This window comes from Octopus bimaculoides, chromosome 8 (assembly GCF_046866305.1).
Source record: "Octopus bimaculoides isolate indiv1 chromosome 8, ASM4686630v1, whole genome shotgun sequence".
Classification (NCBI taxonomy): domain Eukaryota; kingdom Metazoa; phylum Mollusca; class Cephalopoda; order Octopoda; family Octopodidae; genus Octopus; species Octopus bimaculoides.
In genome coordinates, this window is record NC_142935.1 from 29590672 (window position 1) to 29604449 (window position 13778).

At 36.0% G+C, this 13778-nt stretch overlaps 1 protein-coding gene across 2 annotated transcripts in view; it reads right to left on the bottom strand.

Moving 5' to 3' along the window:
- Positions 1 to 8895, bottom strand: part of LOC106871350 (uncharacterized) — a 63793-nt gene extending 54898 nt beyond the window's left edge. For both annotated transcript variants that reach the window (XM_089356286.1, XM_089356287.1), the window contains exon 1: positions 8592 to 8895. The gene's annotated coding sequence lies outside the window, so the exon portion shown is untranslated. The remainder of the gene's footprint in view (positions 1 to 8591) is intronic.
- Positions 8896 to 13778: the final 4883 nt, after the last annotated feature.

Genomic DNA, 13778 nt, shown 5'->3' on the forward strand with positions numbered 1-13778 from the left:
ATAAATTAAAGTACCAATCAAATACTGGGGTTGATGTAATCGATTTGCCCCCTCCCCTCATAACTGCTGGCTCTGTGATAAAATTAGAAAGAATTATTGGTTGGAAACAATAGTTTCATAATTTAACAAGATTATATTGCTTTTCGACTTGCTGTAATCAATATAATTCTTGTATCCAGTTAAAAATATTTTTCAGTCAAAATAAAGGTGATCTCACATTTATTACATAGTAAACACTGCATTTTCCCAAAACTAGCCCATATTACTGCTCAGATCATTGGCTGTTTTCTCTACGAAACTCAAGATATACCCATAGTTAAACACTGCTGCCATTCCTATGATGATGTTACTCACCATATCCAAAAAGAAGCTCCTCTACTTAACAGATGTCCTACCTACCCTATGTCTCCTCTACTGATATTTCAATGGGCCCTGCTTCACAGAACTAGCTGGTTACATATCACCTCCATCCAAGTTCACTTGACATACCTATCTCATCAACCATACTGTGTCATGCACCTAGCTCTTCCACTAACAATTATGCCAAATCCTTGCCTCCCAGAATGCCAGTCTTCTAGGATTTCCTTTCAACCATTACCCTGCATTGTAGTGAAGACTGGAAAATAAAAATATACAAGACAGCTCAGCTGTGAACTAGAAGTAAATTAGGACAGCAAGTGTGTTTATCAGTAGATAAATTTACTTTGGATTCACTCCAATATTTTGCTAACAGAAACCAAAATACCATACCCAAAACCTGAAACCAACAACCATACAAGACCTTTTGGCTCTAATAATGAACATACAAATTCTTTGATGTAGCTAAGTTATGGATATAGAATTTGCAGAAGTCATGTTAAGTACTGGGGGTCAATGTAATCAACTAACCCCGCTCCCTAAAATTGTTGGTCTTGTGCTAAAATTTGAAGCTGTTATTAAGTGTCACTCTCTTATGCCAATAAAGACTAGATAAGTCTTTTTGAGTCAGTGTTATGGCAAGATGCCCTTTTTGACACCAACTCTCTTAGTTGTTGCTTGTGGCATGCAGGGCTACAATATACCTATTCTAAAAACCAGGACAGACACACAGATGGAAGGGCACACAGAGAGACAGACAGACAGATATCAAACAAATATGGAAGCTAATGTTTTACTGTTCTATTTTGAGGAAATATAATAGTTAATATGCTTAATATGCAAATTATATTTCCAACAAAGATACTTATACTGAAATTTAGATGGTTCGACAAATTTATCGATTAGAGGAGTCAGTGTGAGAGCCAAATGCTATTTTGGTTTTATGATTTATTTACTCTGTTAATTTCTATTAATACTTTAGTGAATACACACTTTATATATATTTTTTATCTAATAAAGCCATTCAGTGGCTACAGTGGTTGGCTGTTTTTATTTTTTTTTATTTTACTTCAAATAACAAATAATATTTCAAACAACAAAAGCAAATCCCTCAAGACTTTGTATTTTTAGTTTGCAAACTTGAACAACCAACCATAATTTTCTGCAACGCTTCACATATCCCTGTCTTTATTAAAAATTATCTCTATTTTGTCACTGGCTATCATCATTATTGACTAATACCAAGACATTTTTGGTTGGTCTTCATTCTCTTCAACATAAACTCTCAGTACTGTTTGGAACTTAGTATATTTTAGATTTATATTATTAATATAAACAGCTGAAATGGGGTTCCTCTGAAAGCTCCCTGGGGTAACGTTACTTGATAGGGTAAGCAGCTTAGTGGTTAGGGAACCTCACCAGGTCAAGCCATTGCTTCTCGGTACCGAGAGCTCAGAACTCCAGTGCTATGGACATGTGATTAGAAAGTTGCAAGATAGATTCTTCAAGCTGAGCCAACTGGCAGGAGACCTTAGTGTTAGACCAAGAACAAAATATCTAGGAATCCAGTCAGAAAGTGTAATGATGATTACTTCTGAGAGGACCGTATAGAGGAGGTGCCTGAAGACTCCACACCCATAACCCTTCCAGGAATAGTAGTCAGTGAAAATGGATGGATGGATATTATTGATTCATATATTAGTTGTTTCACATTTAGTTTTATGCTAAATCATGCAAAAGGAGTGTTTATGTTTTACACTCGAATGCTTTTTCTATAGTCAAGAACGAATATTTGTCAGTCAGACAAATTGAAATAATGCAATGAACACAACAAAGGGATTGTTGTATGTTTGAACTCTTGAACATATGTTTAGTAATTAATATTTCAGTCACTAGACTTGATAAGTTTTCATCTGTGTTGGTAGGAACTGAATTAGATATGAAATAAGATAGTATGGGATGAGGGTGAAATAGAGTTCAATGTTTTGGACAGCTGCCAGTGGCATGAGAAAGAGCACTGAATACATACACTGTACAGTGGTTGGTTTTAGGAAGGGTTCACCCGATCCTGTGAAACCATCCAACCCATGCTAGTATGGAAATATGGACATTAAATAATGATAACTGAGTATAATTATATTATTTTAATGAGGGGTTACAATGATTGCATGAATAATGAGTCTTAAGCTATCTTAATATGACTCATTATTCACAGTGTTTGTAAAATTTTGGTTGATAAAAATTTATCAAATCACTCTATTGCATATGTGAAACCCACCATATGCATACGTAGTATACAGAATGTCCCTTTTTGGTATTGAACTTCAACCATATTGCTGACATCTGTAATAAACATCCAACACACTATCTCTCTCTATCAACTGGTATCTGTGCTAGTGGAGCGCTAAGAGCACCATCTGAGCGTGATCATGGCCAGGGCTGCTGCATGGCCCCTGTGCCGGTGGCACATAAAAAGTACCATTTGAGCGTGATCGTTACCAGTGTCGCCTTACTGGCACTTGTGCCGGTGGTACGTGGAAAACACCATTTGAACGTGGTCGTTGCCAGTACCGTCTGAGTGGCCCTAGTGCTGGTGGCATGTAAAAGCACCCACTACGCTCTCGGAATGGTTGGCGTTAGAAAGGGCATCCAGCTGTAGAAACTCTGCCAGATCAGACTGGAGCCAGGTGCAGCCATCTGGCTCACTAGTCCCCAGTCAAACCGTCCAACCCATGCCAGCATGGAAAGCAGACATTAAACGATGATGATGATGATAATATATATTAATTACTTTAAATCTTGCAGATAGTGTGGAAATATGCTTCACTCCAATATGCAACAAAACTTCCATAAACTAGAAACCTTTAAACCAGTATTACACTTATGAGAATTAGAATCCAAATGAAGGATAATCATGCAATATCAATGTGTGGTATAATTAATATATACAATAAAACCAACAACTATAAACAAGTTCAACCCTACAAGAGATAGAATTTCAATGAAGGACAATGTAGAACCACAAGAACACAAGATACAAAAAACTTAGTCATCAAACATACATCCATCATCAACTGCCTAACAGATATGATTATCCTTTTGACACCTGGGCAGTACCATTCAATCCAGCAGCATTAAAAACATAAATACTGCCTAAGAATTAATAGTTAAGAAGTAAGAGCAAGACATTAGTGTAATATGTTCATTATGTCTAAACCTGCTGATTGTTTCAAATACAAAGATCAAATTTCAAATATAATTCATTTCATACCTATAGCTATAAAGCACAGTAAAATGCATTGTCTATATTGTCCTAAAGTTTAAATCAATTGACTAATCTCATTAGTTACTCCCTATAATTGTTTTGAAATTTTAAACACCTCTAAATGGATATTTTGCCGAGTAATTACTTGGATAGATTCAGATGATCAAAGTTTTTTAACTTGCTATATTATACATGCAAGCCCATCATTACTTTAACATACACTTTTGTATGCTTGCATGGAATTCATTGAGGCAGATTTTCAATAACTGAACGTCCTTCCTGTTACCAACCTTCACCTGTACCCACCCTATTGTATTTATGTATAAAATGTCTCTTTCCTGGGGAGAAGAACTTGCATCATTTGAATCAATGATTCCAGCACTTTATTTAGTTCATCTGAAACTACTGGGTATTTTTCTTTCATTCTAATTTGCTGATATACCTGGAAGCAGTTTCCTGCAAATGAATGAATTTGCAAACTTGAAAGGGTTGTTTACTTCCATAAAAGTTAAATGAAAAAAGTTTTGTGGGGGGAGAGAGTCAAGAGCTCTGCATTAGTTTAGCCTGGCGGACAGGATTGTGCCCATGGCCTTTGCAGATCCACTGTGATTGGTGAGCTCAAAGTAGTTAACATTCCTGTTAAATAGTTTTAAGTCAAAGACTATAAAAGAACAAAATGAGAGGAGAAGAATTCCAGAAAGGCAATGTTCATTCCATCATCATTTTAACATCCCATTTTCCATGCTAGCATGGGTTACATAGTTTGAAGGATCTTTTGAGATGTGGACAATACCTGATGGCAGATAATTTCAATGCAGCCTTCCTACATGAAAAGATTCCTGCCCCACATCTAGCCTGGTCTGTGTTGGTGAGTGATTTCCAGCCAATCAGTTTTAGAGACCTTTGTTAGAATAGGATCTAGGATGCCTGTATGTGTGTAGCAACAGTACATTCTTAAATGTGGAAGCAGCACTTAATTGTGGATCTCACTTGAATTTTGGAGACAGCTAATAATTACCGGGGTTTGAAATATTTTCCAGCTCTGAAGAGGAAACTCAGTCTTAGCAATGCAGTTTTTGGCAATGTTGAGAATATGCATTTGCCAGGAGAGATACTTGCTAATGGTGAGATCAAGCATGCATAGCAATGTTGACAGTTCTAGTTGCATGCTATCTTTGTTTAGCAGGTTCAGGTGCATTAATATTTTCTTTATATATGTAATGTTGTTTGTATAATTTATCCATTCTTGAGATAAAAGTTCATAGCTCAAATATTGTCAGAGTATCATGTTCATCATCATTTAACATTCACTTTTCTATGCTTGGCCAGATGGAAGCTGTTGAGGCATATTTCTTACAGCTGGATGGCTTTCCTGTCATCAACCCTTAACTGTTTCCAAACAAGGTAATGTTTTCCCAGAGTTAGACAAGTCTTTCACAGAAAACTGGAAACAAACCACCCCACTTATATGATGATGATGCTCGTTTACAACCATCATATAATGTCTAGTCAAGGATACACACAAACGACAGGCTTCTTTCACTTTCCTTCTACCAAATCCACTCTTCTACTACTTTGGTTAACCCAGGTCTATAGCAAAAGACAACTGCACAAGGTGCCATGTAGTGGAACTAAACCAAACCACTGTGCCATCTTGGAAGTATGAGAAAACTAGATTTTTACGATGCATATAATTACACATAGGTTTTAATGAGAACAAATTGGGTTATGCAAATTTCATTCAATTTTAATAACATTAAAAGTTAATGAAAGTATTTAAGACGATTCAGTAGTTAAGATTAATTTCAAAATTAAAAATAAAATAAAATCCACTCCAATAATGTTAACACAGTCTATTGTTAATTATAGAGTTAATTAGTGAAAATATCATTTACTTAAATGATTTATTTCTACTGAAAATTAATTGGGTCTCTCATGCTGACTGTCTATCTTTCACATTCATCTCCTTCCCTGTCCTGTTGGTAGCCAAGTAACCCCTCTATAGTAAGACAATTATCTCTGTCCCTCACCTAACTCACAGCCACTTTCCTCAGTTCCATCCCTCTCTCAGCTGTGAGGTCTTTGTTTTGCAATCTACCTGGCGATCCCACTGGTGCCATGTAAAAAGCATCCAGCATACTCTGTAAAGAGGATGACGTTAGGAAGGGCATCCAGCCGTAGAAATCAAACCAAAACAGACAAATGGTGCATGGTGTAGCTCACCAGCTCGCAGCTCCTGTTGAACCGTCCAACCCATGCCAGCATGGAAAACGGACATTCACTGATGATGATGGTGTTCTATAAAAAGCTCTGATGTGGATGATAAAAAGAAGCCATACATCAAAATCAATTATTAACACAGGAACTAGCCAATGAGCGAGCTTCTACACTCGACCAGCAGAAAATAGCAGCTAAGTTTCCATCAAATTACACCTTCCCAATCTTTAAAGGCAAACACACAGCATAATGTAGTTGTAGATATTTTTAAAAAAATGGAATGGTCATGTCTGGAATACCTTTGATTATAGCTCTGCTTGATCAGGGCTGCTTGGGGTAAATAACAACAAATAAAGCATAATTTTATAATGACTCAACAGGTTCAGTGGAAGGTCTTAGATTAATAAGATAAAGAGAGCATCTAATCCTAATTAAGAGCAAATTTGTCATCCTCAGCTTCTTATGACTCAACACAGCAGAATTAAAATCACTACTCATGTTTATTATATATTATTTTTGAAATGCAAACAAAAAATTACCCAAAGGAACTTCTATGCTAAATCTTGGAAAATCATTACAAGTTTAATTAAAAGGAAAGGAAACTGACATCATATAAACATCTTCCAAAAAAAAAAAAAAATTGACTTCCAATATATATATATATATATATATATATAGGTTTCATTTCGGAAATGCTACTGTAATAGTTTAATAGAAATTAGTGCAACATAAAGATCACTGGGATAGAATCATAACAACTCCTAGCAACTGACAATAGTGTCTCGTGACAATCAATAGACCAGAGTTGTGTGTGTGTGTACACACACATGCAAACTCCAGTAGTTCTCTCAACCAGTACAGCATTCGCTATTTGGCAGTTACCTATTTGCAAGAGACCAATGACCTATTACAAGCATTAAATACAAATGAATGAATATATATGCCTTTTTTCTTCTTCTTTTTTTTTTTTTTCAGTGCCAAATACATTCACAGATAGGAATAGTCGTCATCAACGAGGAAACAACGCAACAACTGAACGACTACATTAACTGACATTATTATATTATCTACTAATAATTCATTTAACTTGCGGTTGAGACTTACTCCGGAAATTTGAATTCATAAAATATGTCTCAAGACGTTCATTATTTTATTAGGGCTTGACGTCGAAAAGAAAAAAAAGATAAATTATGCATATATATATATATATATATTGAAAACATATCCCCTGCATAATACATCTATTCTCTGAATATGTATATGTGAAAGTATTTAAATTATTCGAGCATATTGCATACATAATACTTATGTATTCATATATTTTCTGCATGCACAAACATTTATCTCACGGTTTGTGGTATACCACACTACTTCTGTACACATATACGACTCTGTGTGTCCCTGTGTGTGTGTGTGTGTGCTAGCTTGTCTTTACAGATTGTTTACATAAACAACATCCAAAGATGCCCCGTCAACACTAAGTAAATATTGCAAACTGAAAGCAATTCCAGTAGTTTTCACTGCGTTCAGTTGGTAATAATAATAACAAATATCACTTAGTAATAGTAATGAAAATAAACAGCAATAAAAGCTCACAGATTTAGGATGAATAATCCAAGTCAAACGACAACAGGCTGTGAAACCAAATGTAGAAATACGAAAAACCAAGAATTCTTAACTGGTCTTTGTTAATTTATTTAGGAGGAGTGAGAGGGAAATGGTTAAACTAAGATAAACAACTAATACTTCGATAAGATAATATTAGGACAAATGTCTCTGGGTCTCTGAGTGTATATCTTTCTTGCATCACATCTATTCTAATGTATTATCATCTTTCATTACAGTATGGAAGGAAACCTGGTCGTCCGTCTCTGCATCCCTCAAAATAATGTTAGTGTTGTTGTTGTTTAGCACCAGGTCTGACCCGATAGAATAGGTCTACTACTAACAGAGACGTTTCAGCCATGTCCAGCCAGTCTTTATTTTTTGTAGATCGAGGACTTCATTGTCCAGTGAGACCTGTATGTATATATTTAGATGGTTGGGTGTGAGCTTGAAGGAGGAAATCTGACTGCTATTTCTAATAGCTTCTTGGCTCGATGATTTTTGTACTGTGTTGTAATGTTTTTGAATACGTTTTGAAGAACTGAAGGAAGAATTCCTTCCACTGCCCAACATGTTATATGTATGTGTATGCGTATAAATATATATGTGTGTGGGTGTGTATAAATATATGTGTGTGTGTATATATATATATGTGTGTGTGTGTGTGTACACACACACACATACATATGGCATACGTACATAAGTATGCCCCCACCCGATTGTGTTTCCTGATAACTTTCAGAAAAAATACTTTCAATGAAATTTTATACAAACACCTTTCAGACATTACAGGTGTACATTAGGATTTCATCAGAATTCCTTGCATATATATACGAGTGTATATATGCATTTGAACGTGAAGGCAAACTATTGAATGAAGGCTTACACACCTGATAAAACATGCAATAATTCATTATTACAGACAATACATACACATATATACATATATATATATATATATATATATATATATATATATATATATATGTATATATATATGTATATATATATATATATATATATATATATATATACAAAATTAAACACGCTGATGAAATGTAAGAAATTATATCAAATTCTCCTTCATATTTGCTTTTTCCTTTTCATTTTCTTTCTCTCATACCTTCTGTCTATATTTTCTACTTACCGTTATGGTATAATTACAGTTTGAATGAGTCCAAAACGACAGAAGCATTTCTTATCCAGACGGAATCACCATTTCTTTAACTTCACAAATACATCTTTGCTTTTTTTGAGAAGAAAACTCAACAGGGTTTACACTAGGAGGAAGTCAAATTAGGAAAATAAAAAGAAATTCTCGTTGGTTTGACTAGGATATGAAGCTATGCACTTCAGTTGATAGCAATTGGAATAATAATAATGAACGAACAACATGTTAAGTAATCCCGACACAACACATTCAAAGCAGACGGCATTCTGTTGTTTCATATGGATTTCCGTTACTCTTCGTTCGTTGCCGTAAAGTTCCGATATTAAACCTGTAGAGAATTACATCACAATGTTTGTACAGTTACTTCCCTTTATTTCTCCAGTTTTTTTTCCTCAGGCGGTAGTTGCGGCGGTGGTGGTGGTGGTGTAGTTAAGAGCGCTTCCCTCTTTCTCTCTATTTCACACACACACGCATACGCACACACACACACACACATACACTCTCTCTCTCTCTCTCTCTATGTAGTTTTCATCCTTCCACGGTCGATAAAATAAGTACTGCTTGTGTGCACTGCACAAAATTTCAGGCCTTGTATCTTTTAGAGAAATAATAATGATAATAATAATAATAATAATAATAATAATAATAATAATTATTATTATTATTATTATTATTATTAGGCCCTTGGGATTCCCAATAAAGAAAAGATTATTATTGTTGTGATTGCTGTTATTGGTAGAAATTACAGTGACTCGAAGGTCAAGAATTTAGTGTATCAGTATCAATATATATGTATATATATATATATATATATATATATATATATATATATATATATGTGTATGTATATATGTATGTATGTATGTATATATATTCCTGGCAAAGGTCAGTTTATGGTGTTACCCAGGGTTTCCCGTCCATAAAGGGTTTAACCTTATTGCGTATCGTCAGATCCCAAAACCTGTTGGCCTAAGACCCTCCATATTTTAAAGAGATCTTAGGCCAACAGGTTTTGGGGTCTGACGATACGCAATAAGGTTAAACCCTTTATGGACGGGAAACCCAGGGTAACCCCACAAACTGGCCTTCATCAGGAAAATATATAGACTGCTCTACTTCTTAGAGTGTGCTTCTTCTCCGGATTTATGTTTTTCTAAAAACGATACATACACACACACACACACACACACATATATACTCTTTACTAGTTTCAGCTCGAGAGCTGCGGTCATGCTGGGGCAATGATTCCAAGGAAGCTATAGAATGTTGCAAAACACTCAGCTCTGAATGTGCTGCTTCTTACAGCAGAAACACCTGTGAGCTAATGAAGTTGATTACGTGACTCCTGTTCTCTTGCCATTTATTAATTAATATTATGCTCTGTACTCTCCTGATGCTTTGTACTTTAAACCAATGGTTCTCAGCTGGAGTCCATATAAAATTTTATTGAAATTTGTTTGATAAATTGTTTTTTTTCTTTTTTCTCTTTTTTCTTTTTTCTTTTTAATTTTTTTCCCCTTGTGTTGTCTGTTTTGTCTAATTTTATATTTTAATTTTGTAAAACACTGTGAAGGCAGTCTGTCTATCTATCTATCTATTTATCTATCTATCTATCCATCCATCCATCCATCCATCCATTCACACACACACACACACACGCACACTGCTGTAATTGAAGCTGAAAAGACATCATAAATTGTTACTCAGTTTCACGTAACCGATCTGATCTGTCACGTGAAACTCTGAGTAATAGTTTGTGAAGACTGTGTGGGTGCATGTGTACGTTGAAAAAGTTGCATTCTGAGCAACAACTCTAAATATATTTTCTCACATAATAATCATAATTTACATTGCAATTAATAATTTATCTGAAAAAGAAAAAAAATCAATGATAATTTAAATAAAATATTTTTAATAAAAATATTTTACAAAATATTCCTATGGTTGTTGATTCAATAAAAACAATATTTCATTGCCTATTATTTTCATTTGGAATTATTTTCTTATGTTACGAGTCGGATATACACTTCAGCAAAAATAGCAGCAAAGACAAAAAACAAACTGCGGATGGTTTCAAATTTTAGACTTAACGCTAGCAATTTAAAGAGAGGGTTAGTTGATTATATCGAACTCAGTGTTGAGTGGTACTTTATTTTATCGACCCTGAAAGGATGAAGAGCAAAGCTGACCTCGACATGATTTGATCTCAGAACATAAAGAGCCGGAAGAAATGCCGTTAAGCATTTTGTCCGGCATACTAACGATTCTGTCAGCTCGCTGCTTTCTATTATGGGCACAAGGCCTAGAATTTGGGGGATAGGAGGCTAGTTGGTTATATCAACCCAAGTACTTGACTGGTACATTATTTTATCGACCCTGAAAGGGTAAAAAGGAAGGTTGATCTTAGCTGGATTTGAATTTAGACTATAAGGAGCCAGAAGAAATGCCGCTAAGCATTTTCTCTGATGCGATATCGATTCTGCCAGTTCAACCCACTCCATCTTCCTACAAATGAATAATACAATAACTTGGACAACACATTATATCATTATGTGAGGTAAGCGTAGAATATAATGTACTGTAGTGGTAAGCTCTTGATAAGCTTAGTTCATGACACACTTTCAGTTCCGGCTTTGACTCATGGCTGTTTATTTACCTGTTTTGCTAGGTTCTATAAATCTTAAGCAGCGGGTGTCATTTCCGAGTGAGAACCCACACCTTTGTAATGTCATTTATTGTTTAAGTGAACACAGTCATCCTCAAAGAATGTTTCAAAACTGTCGTCTGCATTTGTAGTGGATGAATTGACGTGAACGTTTGCGGGTCTTGATGTTCAGTTGCTGTTTAGTTCTACTCTTGGCCAAACTTGGTTGAGTAAACCTATTATCGGAAGCAAATCCAGTCGTAGCCTCCCCATCTTTCCAGGACCTCATTATTCAATGTATCTTTCAATTTTTGCGACGGTAGGGTGTAACTTGAGTGAGATTTAGCTGCTATTTCTAGTGGATGAACAAGCGTGAACATTTACAAGTCCAAATGTTCAATTGTTCTTAGCCACCACCCAAGGTCAGATTTCTTTGCGCAAATTTATTATCAAAAGGATCACCAGCTGTGGCCTTCCCATCTTTCTGGTTCTACATTATTCAATGTAATCCTATTTTCCAAAATAGTCTGGAGTGTTTATGAGTGAGACTTTAGCTGCTGTTTTTACTGGATCAATCAACCATGAAGAGCAGAGGTTCTTAACGTGGACAGTACCGACCTCGGAGTGGTGCTGGGTATGATGAAGGGGCTTCAGGGGGTGGTAGTAGGGGTGATGGCGTAACATGATTAACATATGTAGGAGTGGCTGTGTGGTAAGTAGTTTGCTTATGAACCACATGGTTCCGGGTTCAGTCCCACTTGGGCAAGTGTCTTCTACTATAGCCTCGGGCTGACCAAAGCCTTGTGAGTGGATTTGGTAGACGGAAACTGAAAGAAGCCCATCGTATATATGGATATATATATGTGTGTGTATATGTTTGTGTGTCTGTGTTTGTCCCCCCCCCCCCCCAGCATCGCTTGACAACCGATGCTGGTGTGTTTACATCCCCGTAACTTAGCGGTTCGGCAAAAGAGACCGATAGAATAAGTACTAGGCTTACAAAGAATAATTCCTGGGGTGGATTTGCTTGACTAAAGGCGGTGCTCCAGCATGGCCACAGTCAAATGACTGAAACAAGTAAAAGAGTATGCTAAATTTTACCTATAGTAGTAATTATATCATACACAATAAAACTAGTAATGATTATTAAAATAAAATGAGATCTCATTAGGCATCAGGAAGTCATTAACTTACAATGTATAGAGGAAATTTACCACGTTTTGTTAATTTTTTTATTATTTCACAGTTAAAAGCCTATACAGTCTGTTTTTAGAGTAAAATTTATAAATTATCATCCTTGTTAAGTAAAACTGTGGTTATCCTCACATACATGCTTGTCCTTGCACACAGGCCTGTCCCCTGTATCCCTCTCCAGCTGAGCATTCCTAATCTTGCTGGTTCCACATAAAAAGCACCCGTACTGGTGCCACATAAAAGCAACCATGCTGGGGCTGCATAAAAGCATCCAGCACACCCTGTAAGGTGGTTGGCATTAGGAAGGGCATCGAGCCGTAGAAACCATGCCAAAACAGACATGGAGCCCTAGGTAGCTCTTTGGCAGGTCAGCTCCTGTCAGATCATCCAGCCCATGCTAGCATGGAAAACAGACATTAAATGATAATGATGATGATGGTGGTGGTGGTGGTGGTGGTGAGTTAGTTTAGTCATGATAACTCACTCACCACTTAGTGGGCACTAGACACAACAGCTACCCGAAAGGTGGGTACAACAAAAATATTGGTTGAGTCACTGATGTTGATAATCCTACGCTGGATCATTATAATCAGTGGTCATATTATATATTTGTGTACTGATTGCCCTAGTGAACTGGATGCCTTCTTATGTAATTTTTGTGTCCTATTGTACATTTTTGAATGAAGGCCAGCTTTATTCTTATAAATACATATTTAACAATTGTAATTCCACTGCCACTGAAACTTCTATAAACAATGATGGATTGGGTTTTGGGAAATAGGTTTACAATACATTATTTACATTATTTACAATTGATGGATATTTGTCCTCATCTTGTTTGTTGTTAACACAACGTTTCGGCTGATATACCCTCCAGCTTTCATCAAGTGTCTTGGGGAAATTTCGAACCTGGGTTCTCACTCCTAAGGTATTTTTCGATGTTATTATTATTATTATTATTGTCATTATTATTATTATTATTATTATTATTATTATTATTATTATTATTATTATTATTGTGGTGGTGGTGGTGGTGACGATGATGACAGATAATGATGATGATAACAATGATGATGATGATGATGATGATGATGGTGGTGGTGGTGGTGGTGGTGTGTGGTGGTGTGTGGTGGTGGTGGTGGTGATGGTGCGGTGGTGGTGGTGGTGGTGGTGGTGGTGATGATGATGACGGTGATGATGCTGAACTTATGGTATGCAAATCTTGTTATTACACGAGTACATTGGAATAATTGATTTACTCCTAGTCTACCATAAGCCTACACTAAACCTCATCTGCTGACTGGAATGTGTTTACTGTATCGTGA